General features: G+C 43.7%; 1 long non-coding RNA gene across 1 annotated transcript in view; it reads right to left on the bottom strand.

Moving 5' to 3' along the window:
- The window catches only part of LOC114629412, a 43,149-nt gene that overhangs the window by 6,413 nt on the left and 18,348 nt on the right, over nucleotides 1-18,388 (bottom strand). Inside the window, exon 4 of the long non-coding RNA XR_003712665.1 lies at nucleotides 6,970-7,107. This is a non-coding gene — a long non-coding RNA (uncharacterized LOC114629412). The remainder of the gene's footprint in view (nucleotides 1-6,969; nucleotides 7,108-18,388) is intronic.

Raw genomic sequence — 18,388 nt, 5'->3', positions numbered from 1 at the left:
ATCTACACATCAAGTTCTAGGCCAGCCTAGGCTATATGAGACCCTATTTTAAAAATAAATAACTTTAAAAATATTCTGAGTATACAGAAGCCTCTGCCATTAAAACCTGTTGTTGCCCTTCCAGCAGACCTGGCTCTCAGCACCAGCTCTGCATAGCCCCCAAACTCCTGTAAATCATCCAGCTCCAGGGGACCTAATACCCTCTTTCTGTACTCTGAGAGTACCCACATACACATAGCATGCATACATTCAGACACACACAAATGTACACATAAGTACAAATAAAATCTTTTGTTTGTTTTTGTTTTTCAAGACAAGGGTTCTTTGTTTAGCTCTGGCTGTACTGGAGCTCCCTCTCTAGACCAGACTAATCTCAAACTCAGAGATCTGCCTGCCTCTCTCTCCCAAGTGCTGGGATTAAAGGTGAACCCAGCTGCCCAGCTTCAAATAAAATATTTTAATACCCTGTTACACTATACCCAAGGCTGTATCTCTGTGGTAGAGTGCTTGTCTAACATGTGAATCTAATCCCCAGTTCCACTAATATTAAATAGATAAATAATAAATCCTGTTCCCTAAATCAGAAACTGAAATATTTTTCCAGTTTGAAGCCTATCTTAAAATAACATTCTGTTTCCATATATTACCACTTCCAGTATATGGCTATCTGTTATTTCTTGTTGTCTTCCCACAGGCTGTACCAAAAACCACCTAGAGGTCTATAAAGACACTCAAAACACCCAGGTGAATGAGCTACAACAAGGAGGGGGAGAAGGGAGGGAGGGAGAAGGGAAATTGAGGGAAGGGAAGGAAAGAAGGGAAGGGAAGAAGGGAAAGGAAGAAGGGAAGGGAAGGGGAGAAGGGAAGGGAAGAAGGAAGAAGGGAAGGGGAGAAGGGAAGGGAAGAAGGGAGAAGGGAAGGGAAGAAGGAAGAAGGGAAGGGAAGAAGGAAGAAGGGAAAGGAAGAAGGGAAGGGAAGAAGGGAAGGGAAGGGAAAGAGGGAAGGAAAGAAGGGAAGGGAGGGGAGGAGAAGGGAAAAGAGGGAGGGCTGAGGAGAGGAGGAGAAGGGAGGAGAAGGAAGGAGACATTTGGTTGGTTAAAGTGAAGCATTTACTTTAAAATCTCTGCTTAGAGGTAGGTAGCCTTTGATGGGAGCAGGGGGATGGGAGCACAGCTGGGTGTGGCTAGAGTACATTATACGCTTGTATGAAACTGCCAAAGACTAAGCTATTTTTTCTTGAGACTGGTAAGATGCCATGGGTCATTAGGAGTTAGGCTTCGTTTGTCTGTGTAAGATATAAGCCCTAGGGCTCATGATCCAAATGGTCATGGCCTGATTATTAAACTGTGGGGACTTCATTTTTATTATTGGCCATTGTATCTATAGGTCTGATTGATCTGAAGGCCTCACTTCAAAGACATGTGTCTAGCATCCATTTCCTCTTTGGGGAAGGAAGGCGACTGACATCAGAAGGCCATTAGACTCAGAGGAGTTGAACAGAAGAATGTGGAGACAAAGTACAGGCAGGCAGAGGTAATTTGTTTCCCTTTGCCCTTTTCAGGGTATGGTGGTTAGAGTAGGAAATGTTCCCCACAGGCTCATGGATTTGAACATTTGGTCCCAGTTGGTGGCACTGTTTGAGGAGATGATGGAAGAGATCCAGCTGGTGCCAGTGGAGGTAAGCACAGGAGGTGGGCTCTGAGGGCTTATACCCTGGCTCTGCTTCCTGTGGGCTCACTGTCCCTCTGCAAGCGTAAGCCCAGGTAAACCCTTTCTTCTTTAAGTTGTTTTTAGTAGTGATATTTTATATCAGCAGCAGAAAAGTGACTAATCCATACGCAATCTTTCGAGGTGACTTTCTATTCGTTTGCTTTTTTTTTTTTTTTTTTGGTTTTTCGAGACAGGGTTTCTCTGTGTTGCCCTGGCTGTCCTGGAACTCACTCTGTAGACCAGGTTGGCCTTGAACTCAGAAATCCGCCTGCCTCTGCCTCCCAAGTGCTGGGGTTAAAGGCGTGCGCCACCACCGCCCAGCAAGCTTTTTTTTTTTTTAAAGCAGCTTCTGCCTATCAATCAGAGCTATGTTTCCATATTTCTGAATCATTCAGAATTCTCTTCTCCCAATGGAGTCCATAGATGAGTAACTGTGTCTTTGTTTAAAGTAATTCACTGTGGCTATTACAATTCTAAATAGAATTCAGTAAGATTTGCCCATTTCTTTAGAAAGGCTCCTTATTTTTTATGCATAAAATTATCTACATTCTAAACAGAAGATGTCCAGACTGTTCGAAGCCAGAAAATCCCACAATTCTCTATCTGGTATTTTGGTCACAGTGACACGAAAATTAACTAACACCAAAAATTACTTTGAGAGACATGCTGCCATTGCTAAGATAAACCAGATCATGTTGTTCTTCAGCCTTTGCACCTGCCTTTGGAAGAACATACATGAGTTTATAAATGTGAAATAGAAAAAGAATGGGGAAGGGGTGTCGTATAGTTAGTCAAATGCTACCTTATCATACATGAAGTCCAGGGCATAATCCCCAGCACCACACACACTTGGTATGATGGCAGGGAGAGGGGGAAGGGAGAGAGGAGGGGGAAGAGGAGGAAGATAGAGAGAGGGAAGAAAAGCCCTAGAATGCCATGAAACAAACCTTGTTGAAAGGTTTCTGGTGAGAGTTTGGAATCCCAGAGTGCTAAGAGGAATGTATATAATAAAGACCATGTTCATGGGTTTCTCACATTCAATCAGTGGGACCTGAACCAGAGGCCATTAATGTTACTGTAAAAGAATATGGCTACATTCTGTGTCCTGAAAATTTGAAAATTTGAGTAAGACTTAGTTCAAAAGGAAAGGACTAGCCAGGTGGCAGTCATAGATGTCTTGAGCAGAGAGTTCAAAGTCATCCTGGTCTACATGGCAAGTCCCAAGACAGCCAGGTCTGTTATACAGAGAAACTCTGTCTCAGAAAACAAACTAACAAACAAAAAACAAAAAAACAAAAGCAAAGTAAAATAATGGACTCAATTACTTGGCAGAGGAAATTTCAAGGCAGCAAAGCATCGCAGTATGACAGTTTTTAATCAATTTTACAGTGAGAACTGGGAGCAAACACAGAGCATGTGAATTTCAAAAATGTACAATTTGGCCAAGAAGGAAGTATGTACGAGGTTAAAGTTTCAGACAAAGCCAAGTGCACACAAATGGTTTTAATTATTACGGGGATTAGCACCATTAAAGAAAAGCCTCACACTTTGCATTGGGACAATTTACAAAAGGGACCATGAGCAGAACAATATCAACTACCTGGACCACCCAGAGCTCCCAGTGACTAAACCACCAACCAAAGAGTGTACATGGAAAGATCCATGGCTCCAGATACATATGCAGCAGAGGATGGCCTTGTCTGACATCTGTGGGTAGGGAGGCCCTTGGTCCTGTGGAGGCTGTAGGGGAATGCTAGGGCAATGAGGTGGGAGTGGGTGAGTGGGTGAAGGAGCTCCCTCATAGAGACAAAGGGGAGTGGGGGGGAGAAGGGATGGGATGGGAGGGGTAACAAGGAAGGGGAATATCATTTGAAATGTAAGTGAATAAAATAATTTTTTAAAAAATGTTCCAGAAACTGAAATAGGCATTAGAAAGACTTTATAAAGAAAGCCCTAGGTTGTCTACTCTAACGGGGTTACTTAGGGGAGTGTTTCCCTAGGTTCAGTAAAGCAAACACACAGGGTCCACAACCACTGTGGCCCAAGGAAAATAGCTACTCTGGCAGGATAACCTGCTGGTGTCTACAAGTTTCTGGTTTTGCAGACTACCAGAACTCATGTGTTGTGAGATTGTGGAAATAAATTTTCCAAAGAAATACCTGTGAGACCATGCAGTGAGGAGCAGGAAGCCTATGAGTGGGCTATGCATGCTATGACGACACTTCGAAGACAAAATCTAAGTTGCAGTGGAAACCTCTGAGTGCTACAAGTGCTAGGAATGTGATCTAGCTGCTCAAAGGCAAAACGAACAACACATAGTTATTCAATGGAACTGACCAAGAAAGAAGCAGATGGCAGGCCCAGAGAGGTACGGCTGCTTAACCAGACAAAACCTTATGTAAACACTTGCTCCAAAACCCATGGGCTGCAGGGGGCACTGTTTCTCTTGTTGGCTTCAGCACTGCTTTGGCTCAGTTTTCCATTGCTAACCTCCCATTTCCTCCTTTCAGAACCAGGATTCTTACTCTACCACTAGCTGTTGGAAGACATAGTCCATGAGAGAACATCACAGACCCTCGTGAGGGTAAAGCCGATTAAGAGAAACGGCTCTCACAAGTTGTCCTCTGACATTCACATGTGCACACACAGACACACAGAAAACTAAATATTTTAAAAACTATAGCATTCAAGTGTTTGTGGGTCCTTTTGCCTTGTTTGAGTTTTGTTTTGTTTAACTGATATTTCCAGCTGTTTATTCTAGAATAATTTGTGCTTGGCATTCTTTTTGTTTTACTATTTTCCTTCTGCTTATAAATGAGCAGTTCAACAGATGACACCATGTAGTGGTGAATAATCCTGCAAACACACTCAGGGTGAGGTTGTGGCAAAAACACTTAGATGTTCCTAGCTGTGCTGAGTCAGCTCCAGAGACACTGAGACCTGAAAGCTGAGAGCAGGGGGAAGGCAGTCTGAGGTCATCATGTGTCCGCAAACATATACTGAGTTACCCTGTGAATATTGTGGATGTCATTTGCACTACCACAAGAAAAGGGAAAATGAGGAAAGTGACAGGATTGAGGGCCATTGGGAAAAGACCCAAAAAAGATGGCTGTGTGCCTGTCAAGCTATAGCCTAAACAGCTCTCAGATAAGAAAGCACAAATAACCAAAGCAATCCAGCTGCATGAAAGGAGAAAGATCAATCAAAAGAAAGATAAAAAAGACTCTACCAGGAGTACCCTATCTGACTTCCAGTAGAAAGGGACAGTCCTAGCAGTTTCCAATATTGACAGAATCAAAATGGAAAGAGGTGGAAAAAAGGGAAGCCCCTCTACTCAGAGCTCCTAAATCCTAAATGTTATCCAAACAAGAAAAGGAGGGAGCAACATGTAGAAGAAGATGGTCACTAAAATCTGCTTTTTACAGATCTACTGAGATATGAAGGACTCATGAAGCCAGAAGGATTGCATGTCAAGAAGGTCCAGGCCACATACTCTGAATTAAAAGTTGTCCTTGCCTCTCCCATAACAACCTTTTACCTCATTTAAAGTAGAATTTCTCATTTCTCCTATGTAAAATTTTTTATACTATAGTTTTATACTAAAGATACTGTCACTTTCTTTTGAGACAGAGTCTTGCTATAGAGCCCAGGCTGGCCTTGAACTTGCTTGCTCTCCACTTTTGCTTCCAGAGTGTTAGGATTGCATGTATACAAGACTAGGCTCAAAGGTATTGTCACTGATGTGAAAGCCAGCAAGCAGTGCTTCTCTCTTGAGCCCAGTTCTGTTCAATGCCTGTGGGTTTGTTTCCGTGACAGATATCCCACTTTTCTGGCATTTCTAGCACCCAGGAGGTTGCCATGGCAACCTTAGATTTTCAAAGATTCAGGAATTGCCAGCCCAGGGACTTTCTGATATACGTTTGGTTTGGTGTTGGTATTGATGTTGGTGTTTGGTGGTGGGTTGGGTTGGGTTGGGTTGGGTTGGGTTGGGTTGGGTTGGGTTGGGTTGGTGTTGGGTTTGGTGTTGGGTTCGGGGGTCAGGGTCGGGTTGGGTTGGGTTTGGTCTGGTTTGGTCTGGTTTGGTTTGGTTGTGTTTTTTTTTAACATAGAGTCTCCTGCCTAGGTTAACCTCAAACCCTCTATGTAGCCAAACATGATTTTGAACTTCTGCAAGATACCCAGAGCAGAAAACATGAAGCAGAGAGCAAACTGGGGGGGGGGGGGGCAAGCTGGGCGGGGGGACTATAATCGCTCAAAGCCTGACCGAAGTGACATACTTTCTCCAGCAAGGCCACACCTTGTAAACCTTCCCAAACAATGCTTCCAACTAGGGACCAAGTGTTTAAATGGCTGCGTCTATGGGGCATTTGTCATTTAAATCACCAGAGACAGGCCCTGAAGTCACTTCCTCCTCAGTGTTCATTGGTATTCCCTAACTCTTCCATAAACTTGTTTACCTGTGAGATTAATCATTATGGTCTCCATATAGCCAAAAAAATTAGTATCTAAAACATTTTCCCTTTTCATCATATAAAAGCATCACTGCTTGGATATCTTAGTAATATATTAAAGAATAAAAAATGACTTCCTGTAGTAGCTTGACAAAAGTGAAGTTAGATCTGTCTTGGACAAACAGCTAGCTGAGATACCTATTTAACATATCAAAGAGGACCTGTTCCTGGGCTGGAAAGTTCAGGGTAGGGGTAGGGTATGCTAGTCATACGCTGTAACAGGTAAGGACAGAGGGATGCTGGGAGAACCTGGTGGCCTGATCCACTTTGATTTGTTAAATAGGCACCTCAACTGGCCATTAGTTCTGTGTTTGAGATCTAACAAGTGAGCCCAAATTAATCTCTACTTCCACCCTTCTGTCTGGCTGTAACAACAGGTTTGCTCAGTAGTTTTTGAACACCACAGAGAACATTGTATGGCAGGAGAATGGGCAACTCTTTACAGAGATCTTTAACAGGGTTTACAAAGGAAGTAGTTACTGAACTGACCCAGAACTATTTGCACTAACTTCAAACAGATGTTATCAACCCAAGTCCATACATTGCTTCTAGTAGATATAGGATATTTGATTTGTTTAAGGTTTCTTTCAACTTCTTAGCTACTGTCAGCAAATGATTACCAAAACACAGACAACACTTTGGGTCAGGGAACAGAAGAGTACATATTTTCAGATTAAAGTTAAGTATTTAGTTTAGGCTGAAAAACGATGACTGCAGGGAAAATCCAAGGCATAGTAACTTTGGTTACCTTGTTCTCTTTAAGACAAGTTAAGTTTACCCTGTCTGAGTAAACAGGAAGATCGCAGGTTGCCTGCAGGGTCTGGTGAAAGTTCAGTCCCTTTGAAGACAAGGAGGACTTTCAGAAAATCCATCACCACACTTGGACCTACACAAGAAAAGATTTAAAAAATACTAAAATGTACTGATAAGTATGAAGTATAATGCAGCAGCAGGCCAGGGTACCTGGTGGACACATGCCAAGGTGTCCCCTTGAGAAATCGCATCATTCGACAGACCTGGTATAAATAAAGTTTATTTGGGGGAAGGGAAGGGAGTGAAGGCCTGGAGAAGGGATAGAGGCAGACAGACTGGAACAGACCCATGGGGGTAGAGAAGGGAGAACAGAGAATGACAGAAAGAGAGAAAGAGGTTGGCCGGGAGAATAGAACGATATAGAAAACTGGGTGTGGCCTGGCATGAAGGCACATGCCTTTAGTGTCTGCACTCAGGAGGCAGAAGCAGACGGATCTCTGTAAGCCTGAGGACAGCCTGGTCTGTCTAGCAATTAACAGAATAACAAGAGTTACACAATGTGACCTCGTCTCAAATAAATGAATGAATGAATAAGTGAATAAATAAATGTAATTTTAAAGGAAAAGAGCATGGTCAATTTGTTGAGCTCAGTTTATTAGGAATCACTAGGAACTTCTCTAGAGCTGGTTGTTAGAAGCCAGGATCTCTTGGTAAGCCATTCTCTGCCTCTCCTCCCCACCCCACTCCTACCACTGTGTGCAGAGCTCAGCAGTTTGGGTCTTCAACCCTCTATGGTTTCAGCTGGGGAAGTCGGGAGTGCTGTTAGCGTTCATCAGACCTTTCCATAATTGATGATCTGTCATGAACCACAGGGATCAGAGTTTCAGTTAGTGTCCAAAGGATTTTAACCTGACTCCACTCAGAAGCCTCCTGGGGCATGTGTACAGAAGAGTCTGGAAGGACAGAGCACCAGCATCCGTCCTAGGCAAGGTCAAGAGATTATTCATGAGCAGCACAAATGGTTTCCCCACCCTCTGCAGAGGCAGAAGCAAAATAAAAATATGTGCAACCCCTGCCGCTCCCCCCACCTTGTTCCTGCTTACTACAAACAACTGGAGGAAGCTGGGCAGGTCTTACCTGCTTACAGGGACTTACAGGTACTGACCTCCCAACAGGCACCCTCCACACTCTGCTTTCATGGGATAGGCACTGATTATTCCCCTGGCAAATACAAACAACAGAACTGTTAGTTCTGGGACTGGAGTGATGATGTGTGTCCAACATAGTGAGTGTAAGAAAATGGTTAAAATGATTAATGCGCAATTCTCCGTTACGTACCATGAACTGAAGGTCTCAGGTGGGAGAAAGCCTGTGTTAGAGATTCTGCAACGATGAGTGACTGCTTGGAACTTCCTGACTGTGGAGAGTTGGGATGCTGCAGGTCCACAGCCAAATTATGCCATGTTATCTTTAACCCTTAATACCATGTCTTGCCCATCTTTGTTTTTGACCTAATAATATCCTTGTGACTATCGTGTGAAATATTTGGTTATGTATTGACTTACCAAATCACTAGTTTCCACCAACCCCAAAGCCAAGAATGCCTGCCATCAAACAGTGCTGGAGACCTGCGATAGAAATTTTCCTTCCTTCCTTCCTTCCTTCCTTCCTTCCTTCCTTCCTTCTTTTCTCCCTTCTTTCCTTCTTTCCTTCTTTCCTTCCTTCCTTCCTTCCTTCCTTCCTTCCTTCCTTTTATAACATCTTTGTGAGTCTTTTGTTCTTGTTTTGTTTTGTTTTTTCAAGTCAGGTTTTTCTGTGTAGCCCTGGCTCTCAGGAACTTGCTCTGTAGACTAGGTTGGCCTAGAACTACCTGTGTCTGCCCACAAAGAGTGCTGGGATTAAAGGCCTCAAAAAACTTTCTTTTAAAAAATGATTTGTTTATTTTTATTTTGTGTGTATTGGTGCTTTGCTTCATGTATATCTGTATGAGGGCATTGGTAATACTGGAATTAGAGTTACCAAGAGTTGTGAGCTGCCATGTCGGTGCTGGGAACTGAACCTACATCCTCTGGAAGAGCAGCCAGTGCTCTTAACCACTGAGCTATCTTTCCAGCTCATTTGAAAACATGCCTTTATTTATGTATGGCTTTCTTTTTATTTGAAAAACTATAAAAACATCGTGAAGCCATTTCCACACTGAACATGTTGTTTGGGACAACACACATCTATGTTCCCAAGCCATGGGCACGCATGTTTGGCTCAAGAATAAACTCTCTTTTTGTTCCCTTTCAAATGAGATTAGTATTTTGCCAGTTAAAACAAAGGTAGAAGCCGGGCGGTGCTGGCGCACGCCTTTAATCCCAGCACTCGGGAGGCAGAGGCAGGCGGATTTCTGAGTTCGAGGCCAGCCTGGTCTACAGAGTGAGTTCCAGGACAGCCCGGGCTATACAGAGAAACCCTGTCTCGAAAAACCAAAAAAAAAAAACAAAGGTAGAAGCTGGGTATGGTGGTATGCCTGCAATCCAGTACTTAAGAGGCAGGGGCAGAAGGATTTCCATGTGTTCTAGACTAACATGGAGTCCAGGATGCTCAAGTTATAGAATGAAGCTTAACTATAAAATAGGGAATGGAGTAGAAACTCAGTTAGTCAACTTAATTCCGAAATCTAAGATCCATTACCAACTCCCTCCTTCGTTCACTCCATAAAAGGTCAATCAGGGAGCTCTGATACCTCTAGAAAATATTCAAATCCTCCCCTTTGGTCTCCACAGCATGCCCTGGCCCCAGCTACCACCTCCTTCCCTTCTTACTACAGCAGTTTCCTTTTAACCCATCCTACCTCCAATCTTCCCTTCTTCAGCCCACCGCTCCTCAGAAGACAAAGGGAGATCTATCTATCTATCTGAAACAGGATCTCCTGTAGCCTAGGCTGGCCTTGAACCCCTCTGTAGCCTAGAATAGCAACGAACTTCTAGTTCTCCTTCAGCCTCCGGAGTACTGGAACTACAGGCTACAGGCATGTGCTACCATCGTGCCTAGTTTACATAGCACCAAGGATCAAACCCACGGCTCTGTGCATGCTGGGTAAGTGCTCTACCAACTGAGTCACATCTCCAGCCCCAAAGTGAGCTTGTAAGACCCTTGGCTCTTAGAATAAACGCTGTGCCTCCTCCCACAGCTCCTGGTCCAGCAGGAGGCTTGTCAGGTACCTCTTGCTTTCACACCATGTTCCAGCCATGGCAGCCACCTTTCAGTGCTTTGGATCGATAAAATCATCCCCACTTTGGGATCTTGTTCTTGCTGTCTCCTGTATTGCTGCCCCTTCCTTGCACTCAGACTGCTTGGAACAATGTCACCTCTGCAGAAAGGCTCTCCTTTCTAAGTCTAAACTTGCCACTCAGCCTTGCTATCACACCTGCTGTGTTTTCTTTCCAGCTCTTCTCATTCCTTGATATGCTGTTGTCTGTTCTGTCCATCTGCTCTCCTTATCATAGAAACAGCATGAAAATCTAAGCAGGCACTGCTGTGCCGTCTGCTCTTAGAGCAGGCCATGACACAAGAAAGGCACAGCAAGTATTATGAGTGGATGGTAAGGAATCAGAGTCCACATCTTAGCCAGCCTTTGTGCCTCATTATCTGCAACCCCAGCACTTAGAAGGCAGGGGTTGGGTCTCTGTGAGTCCAAGGCCTGCTAGGGCCACAAAGTGAGGCCTTCTCTGAAGAATGAATCCTGGCTTTGAAAGCTGAGTCTAGAGGACTGCTGTGAATTTGAGGCCAGTATGGGCTGCATAGCAAGTACCAGAATGGTCTTGGCTACATAGCAAGACCTTGGCTCAACAAAATAAAAAAGGCCATTGAGATTCCCACAGGCAAAGGTGCTTGCAGCTAAGCCTGATAAGCTGGTTCATGGTGAAGGGAAAGAACAGACTCTCATGTCCTCTGACCTCTATGTGTGTGCACACACACATAAACAAACAAGTAAATAAGTATAGTTTAAATTTTTTAAAACAAAAAGAGGGAAAGGGGCAGGAAGACAGGAATGGAGAAGAGAAGAAGGGAGGGGAAGAGAGGAAAGGAGGGGAAGAGTGGGAGAAGGGAAGAAGAGGGAGGTCAAACCACAGAAAGCCAAGGATAGAACAGCAGTCACCAGGTCTCAGAAGAATCCTGAGCTAGGCCTGATCTCTCCTAAAGCCTCCAGAGGCTCCAGGGCTGCTCTGCTCACATCCTGAGTTCAGACTCTCATTCTCCCAAAGTGCAAGAGAACCATCAATGCTCATTGCTTTAAGTCTCTTTCCCAGTCTGTCGTCATTTGTCCTGACAACCATAGGACAAGAATCTATTCCTCAAATTGCTATGAACTCCCCTCATTTGACTGAGTGTTCCATCTGCTGCCAAGTGTATGTGTATTTTTCACATTCCCTTACTTCTTGCAATAGCCAAAGGCAGCTTGAAGGGGCCTGGTATCCATGTGAACAGACTGCAAATGGAGAGTGGAGAACAAGTCATCATCACAGGGACTGAAGCAGTGACGCAGGTATTAATGATAGACCAGGTGATTGACTACCTCAAAGCTCTGGTTGACTCAGGGGTGGCTTTCTTTTGGACCAGTCCACATGTAATTAACAATTTTTCAACCTCAGCCTTTAGGTCTCACCATTGGAGTTGCCCCTGAGCCTGGCCCCTGTGGTGTGGGATTTTAAACCTTGCAGTCTGACTGGAACTTACACAATTGCAAAATGAGCACTGCTGACAGATGACCACAATATGTCTGGCTCATAGGTCTGTCCGGGTTCTTCCTCAACTCCATGCATTGGTAAAGATCCAAGTTTGGGGTATTTACTGGAGCCTTCCCAGGTAAAAGAGAAAGGGATAGTGAAAGAAATGTAAAAAGCAAAAATAAAGCTGTGGGTGAACACCTGGGTGAGTGGGCCTGAGGATCAGAAGTTCAGAACTGGGCTGGAGGGATTGCTCAGTGGTTAAGAGCATGTGTTGCTCTTACAGAGGCCCTGGGTTTGACTCCCAGCACCTACTGGTAGCATCTGTAACTCTAGATTGAGGGAACATGACTCATGTATGTGGTTCACTTACAAATATGTATGCAAAACATTCACATAAAAAATAAAAGTTTTTTAAAAGAAAATAAATTCAAGATCATGAGCTAGTAAAAGTACTTTCTGAGCAATCATGAGGGCCTGAGTTCCAATCTCCAGAACCCATGTTAAACCTGGCAGAGTAGCATGTAATCCTGGTGCTTAACAGTCAGATGAGAGCTAGACTCTGGAAGCTCATGAGCCAGCAAGCCTGGTTTATACAGCATAGCAGAAAACAAACTAGAGATCTGCCTTAAAGAAGATGGAAACAAAAAGACGCATTATGGGGTTGTGCTCTGACCTTCACATACATGTCATGACACACCCACACATACACATGCACATATCACATGTGTAAATACCCATAGTACCTTGATTACACATTATAGAACACACATAAGTGAAGGAAAAAATGTTCCACACAAGACAATCCAGAAAAAATAAATAAATAAAACAATGAAATCCCAAGAACTTCACAGTTCTTTGGCCAGTAGAAAGTAACTCTGAACAATAAAGTTTGAGTTTAAGCACAGAAGGGACCCTTCTGTGCCTAGTTAGAAAATGACAGAAAGTTGGGAACAGTGGACAGTTATCCTAAGTCCGAGCTCTGGGTTTTACTGTCATTGTTTTTCTTTTTTATTGTGTCCCTCCCCCCTTTTGTTTTTCATTTCATTGTCTTATTTTCAATATGGTTTCTCTGTGTAACCCTGGCTGTCCTAAAACTTGGTCTGTAGACCAGGCTGGCCTTGAACTCAGAAATCTGCCTGCCTCTGCCTTCCAAGTGCTGATATTAAAGGCTTATGTCACCACTACAAACACTTTCTTTTTCACTGTGCTTTTCCCCCACCTCCTCTCTCCCACCAACCTTCTTGGCAGGCCCTAGGACTCTTCTGTAATATGGCTGGTTCTTGAGAGAAGAGACTCTACAGACGCTCTGTGGTCCCCTGGGATCCCCACTACACAGAGGCAACAGGACACACCCTACTTCCACCTGAGCCTATCTGAGAGGTGTAGGCGGGATGGGGGTCTTTCTGGACTCCTTCTCTTCCTCTTCTCCTCCTCCCCTCCTTCTGCCTCTTCCTCCTTCTTCTCTCCCTCCTCTTCTTCTTCCTCCTCCTCCTCCTTTTTATCATTTAATAGACTCTCCCCTTCTGTTGTCCAAATGTAGAAAATAGTAAAAATTAGTATGAATCAAGCACTAAAGATGAAGAATAGAAAATTTCAGTTAAGGATAGGAAGTAACATTTGTGTGATAAAAATGTGAAGTTTTAGGAGTTGGAGAGAATGTTCAGTGGTTAAGGCTAAGACTGTTCTACAGGCCTGGAGAAATGACTCAGTGGTTAGGAGGAGTACGTACTGCTCTTACAGAGGTCTCAGGTTTGAGTCCTATATCAGACAGTTCACAATCACCTGTAACTTCAGCTCCAAGATCACCTTCCTCTTCTGGACTTTTCATGCATGTGCACTATATACACATACCTTGCTCCCCATAACCACACAGACACATATGCATACACGTAAGCTAAAAGCAAAGCAAATCTTTAAATAAAGACAGAACATGTACTATTCTTGTAGAGGACATGAGTTTGGTTCACAGAACCCACACTGGGCATCTCAGGATTCTATGTAATTCAGGATAGCCTATGCCCTCTTCTGAACTCTGAGGATACCTGCACTCACATAGATACAAACACAGACACATGTATACACATAATTAACAATAAGTCTATTTCTAAATATGTACCTTTACTAATATTAAGTTGGGTTTTTTTTGTTGTTTTGGTTTTTGTTTTTTAAGTCTAAACAGAACCTGAACATGGTGGCTTATACCTGCAGTCATCTTGGCCTGTGGGGCTACGGACAGGATGCTGGAGGGAGGGAAACATGAAGCCTAAGTATTGAATACTAATGTTCTAGAAGCTTCTGGCATTACTTGGCAAGTCTGACCATGTTCTCCTTCTCTTAGTTTCTTTCTGTTGCTTGCCTCATAGGCTTTCCCATCTTCATCCAATTGAGACCAGCTCTTTCCGTTCCCACATGGGAGACACACAGAACAAGCCAGTCTTTCTGGGGTTGAGGGTTATACCCTAGCAGAGACCCCAGGATGTTGTAAGGCAGGGGCTCAGGACCAGTTGAGCTATGAGGATAGTGGAATGACACATGGTCATGGGCTCCACAGCTCTGAGGGCAAAGTCCCTTTGCTGACCCATGGATGCAGACTGCTTTCTCAACTAGAGGAAATCATGAGCTGTCACAGGCCAGGGGAGGAAGTGGAAGATTGCTGTAGTTAGTTCATGACTAGAAAACACCACATGCTTCCTGGTAATAGACTAGAATGTTCTTAGGGTTCTTGTCATTCCATGAGTGTGGTGCTGGGCACTGTGCCAGAGAGCTTACACAAAGCTGTTGACACCTTATGGCTGAAACTGACAACATCCCTGTTGAGTAGGCTGGGCAGGTCCCAGTGCTATAGGCAGAGTCCTATCCTCAGATGAGGAAGCTGAGGCCTAAGAGGTGGCTTGACCTGGCCTAAGGTTGCATAGCTGACAGGAGGCAGGGCCTTGCCTGGAACTTGGGTCTTCACTGTGGGGATATGTTCTAGCTGGGCATCTTGATGCAGCCATGGTGGTAATATCCTGAAACTTATGGCCTTGTCCAAAGGTGTGGAGGAAGATTCCCCCAGATCCTGGTTGCCTGAGACTTCTGAAATGTCATCATCTCCTGATATCCACAGGGGAGTGTGGACAGGTGGTTGTGGCATCCCTCACAGATCTCCTTTCTTCCCCCCACCAACCTCCTTTCCTTTCTTAAACTGGGAAAATCTTTAGCTACTGTTACAGTTTGGAAATAGCTAGCATGCATCCTCCAAAGGCTTGTATTTTATAAGCCAGGCTTCCAGGATAATGGTACTAGAGCTGGGGACATAGCTCAGATTTGAGGATGCTTGCCTAGAATCCACAAAGCTCTGAATTCAGTCCCTACCACTGCATAAAATCAGATCTGGTGGTGCGTTGGGATGTAGGGGTGGAAGGATCAGAAATGTAAGGTCATCCTGAGCTACAGCATAAGTTGCAGGCCAGTTTGGGCTACATAAGACCCTATCTCAAAAAACAACAAGAGTGCAGGGAGTGCTGATTGAATAAACATGCATTGTAGACATGGACATGACCATGTCAAGGACCATAGTGCCTAAGACCCAGGTGAGGCTCAGAGACATAGCAAAACCTTCTCTGGTCCAAGTGTGAGTGTGCCAACGATTGAGCACTATGTGCAAAAGGAACAATTGCCCAGTGTGTCCAAAAACTACAACCACAGCTTCTGTCTCCTGGATGACAGTAGTCTGAGACTGCCCCCCTACAGAAACCTCCCACTAAACACTTCTCCTTATGTTGTCCATAATAGAAACTGAGTTTCCAGGTAACATAGTAGGTGCCCTCCACCAGACCCCAGCTTTTCTGTATTTGTATCTGTCATTTCTTCTTTCCCACGTTGCCCCCAATCAGGATTCTCAGGCAAACTGTGCAGAATGAGCAAGTGGTTGATTCAGGTCTCATGGAACTAGATTAACTCTAGAGAGGATAACTTATTGCAAAGGACGAAGCCTAGCCGTTCCAAGACTTCATTTTTTCTTGTTTTGAGTATTCTTTTGTACATGGTATCACTTTTGTGATTCCATCCATGGTGAGGCCCTCATACAAGTACCACGATCTTGGTCTTACCCCTAGAAATATAAGTTAATTAATGTCCCCTTTTAAGTTAATAATGTTCCCAGCCCCAGGTATTTTGTTATAACAACACAGAATGGACTAACTGTACTACAGTGAGAAAAACACTGGGTATAATGGGAACCCCTGGCAGGGATATAGGTAGTGTCTCAGCCCCAACACTAAATGGAAGACTCTCTGGTATGGCCAAGAGACATATGGCCATGGAGACCACTAGAGTAGGGATCAGTTTCTATTCCAGGACTCTTAATCCTTTGTATCAGTGTTCTCATCCCTTAAAGAAGATGCCATTAATATCATAGGGTCACTGTAAGGATTCAATGACAAAAGCTATTTATGCTGTTCCTGACATATAATAAATATTCCATGTTGCAACTGAATGTGTATGTGTGTATGTGTGTAAGTGTGTGCATGTTTGTGTGTATGTGTTTGGTGTTTGTGTGTGTGTGTGTGTGTGAGAGAGAGAGAGAGAGAGAGAGACTCATTCACTTTATACCCTGGGCCATTCTTGAACTCACAATCTGGACTCAGTCTCCCAAATGCTAGGATTACAGATATCTATCACCATACATGACTTTCATTATCATCTTTTATATGATTTATGTTATCTATCACCATACATGACTTTCATTATTATTATTTATGTAATTTATCTTCATTACTACCCATTTTTGTATCACTTAGTATAGATCAGGTTGCCTCTGTTAACAGCAGGCTTGCAAGACAAACAATTGTTTTTAGTTCAATTAAACACAGAGCTAAAGCTGGGAACGTAGCTCAGGTTGTAGAGTACCCACCGAGCAAGCATGGGATCCTGGGTTCAGTCCCCAGCACTGCATAAACCCAGTGTGGTAGTATATTCTTATAATCTCAGAGTTTAGAAGATAAGGTGGGAAGATCAGAAAGACTTTCAAGGCCACTGTAGGCGCATAGCAAGTTAAGAGGCCAGCCTGGGATGCTATGAGAACCGATCTCAAAAAAAAAAAAAAAAAGAAAAAAAGAAAAAGAAAGAAAAAAAGAGAAGAAAAAAGAAAGGAAAAAAGAAAGAAAGAAGAGAAAAGGAAAGGAAAGAAATGAAGAGGACGGAAGGGGAGGGGAAGGGGAGGGGAGGGGGGAAGGGAAGAGAAGGGAAGAGAAAAGAGCAGGTTAAACTGTATCTAGGATAAAAAGAACCGCGCACCAGCAGCCTCAGCTAATCTACAAATGGCTGCAAAATGCACATGGGAGCTAAGGGTCGTCAGGGAAAGGCAAAGAGATGGTAAATGTTTCTACTACAGACGGGGCAAAGAGGGAGTGACTCATTTGAGAAATTATCTCTTGTTAAATGGAATTCTCTATTTGATTGACACATGAAAAAATGTTATGTGATTGGAATCTCCAAGTAGTTACACCCACATTCCTCAGTTGTTAGCATTCTGTACCGAGAGGCTGGGGAGGGTGAGGCTGAGGAGAGTTGGCTGTAGAGAGGGAGGTGGAAAAAGAAAGAATTCTGAACTGGGGTGAGAATGAGCCCTTGCTCAGAAGGGGTGGGGGGAGAGAAGGGGAAAGGAGGGGAAGGAAAAGGAGGGTAAGAGAGGGAAGGGAAGACTCCCAGACAGTCTGGAGGACAAGACAGACAGAAATAAACAAATCCTTTAAAAAAGCCAATTATGCATATCTCTACCATACCTTTATAAAAAGAAATGACCAGCTTTTTCCCAGAAAAAGGAAACTTTAAATTGTTTCATGAGGGAGGTAGGGGAGGGTGCTTGCTTGTCTTTGAGATAAGGACTCACAATTTAGCTCAGTCTAACTTGAAATTCCCTATGTTGCCCAGGAAGGCTTTGAATTACAGTAACCCTCCTATCTCAGCCTTCCTAGTACTGGAATCACAGGTGTGAGGCACCCTACACTCATTATAGTCTTTTGTGTGCATGTGTGTGCACTGTTCTTGTGTGTGCCTATACACATGTGTGTGCATGTGTGTGTGCACTATTCTTGTGTGTGCCTATATACACGTGTGAGCATGTGGAAGCCAGAGTTCAACACCAGATGCCAAATGCCTTATTCTTTCTTTCTTTCTTTCTTTCTTTCTTTCTTTCTTTCTTTCTTTTTCTTTCTTTCTTTCCTTCCTTCCTTCCTTCTTCCTTTCTTCCTTCCTTTCTTTCTTCCTTTGTTTCTTTCTCTCCTTTCTCTCCTGCCCCTCCCCCCTTTTTTCTTCCTTTTGACTCAAGGGTTAGTATTTGAACAGAAAAAAATAAGAGAATATTCTGGAAAGAAGTCTGAGGGACTTCTGAGGTCACTACTGAGGTAGATAATTTCCAAGTGGGTGCTGCTGCCTATCCCCAACTATGGGGTCCTCTATGCTGGAGACAAGAAGTAACTTAATGTGGTGGTTTGAATAAAAATGCCCCCACAGGCTCATATATTTGAATGCTTGGTCCCTAATTGCTGGAACTGTTTGGGAAAGATTAGGAGGTCACTGGATACAAGCTTTGGTATTTCAAAAGACCTTGATACCTACTTGCCTGCTACCATGCTCCCCGCCATGATGGTCATGGAATCATTCTCTGAAATGGTAAGCCCCAGTTAAACACTTTCTTCTTCTTCTCCTCCTCCT

Source organism: Grammomys surdaster, unplaced genomic scaffold (assembly GCF_004785775.1).
Source record: "Grammomys surdaster isolate TR1022 unplaced genomic scaffold, NIH_TR_1.0 310, whole genome shotgun sequence".
In the NCBI taxonomy this organism is placed as follows: Eukaryota; Metazoa; Chordata; class Mammalia; order Rodentia; family Muridae; genus Grammomys; species Grammomys surdaster.
This window is presented reverse-complemented; position numbering and strand designations above follow the sequence as displayed.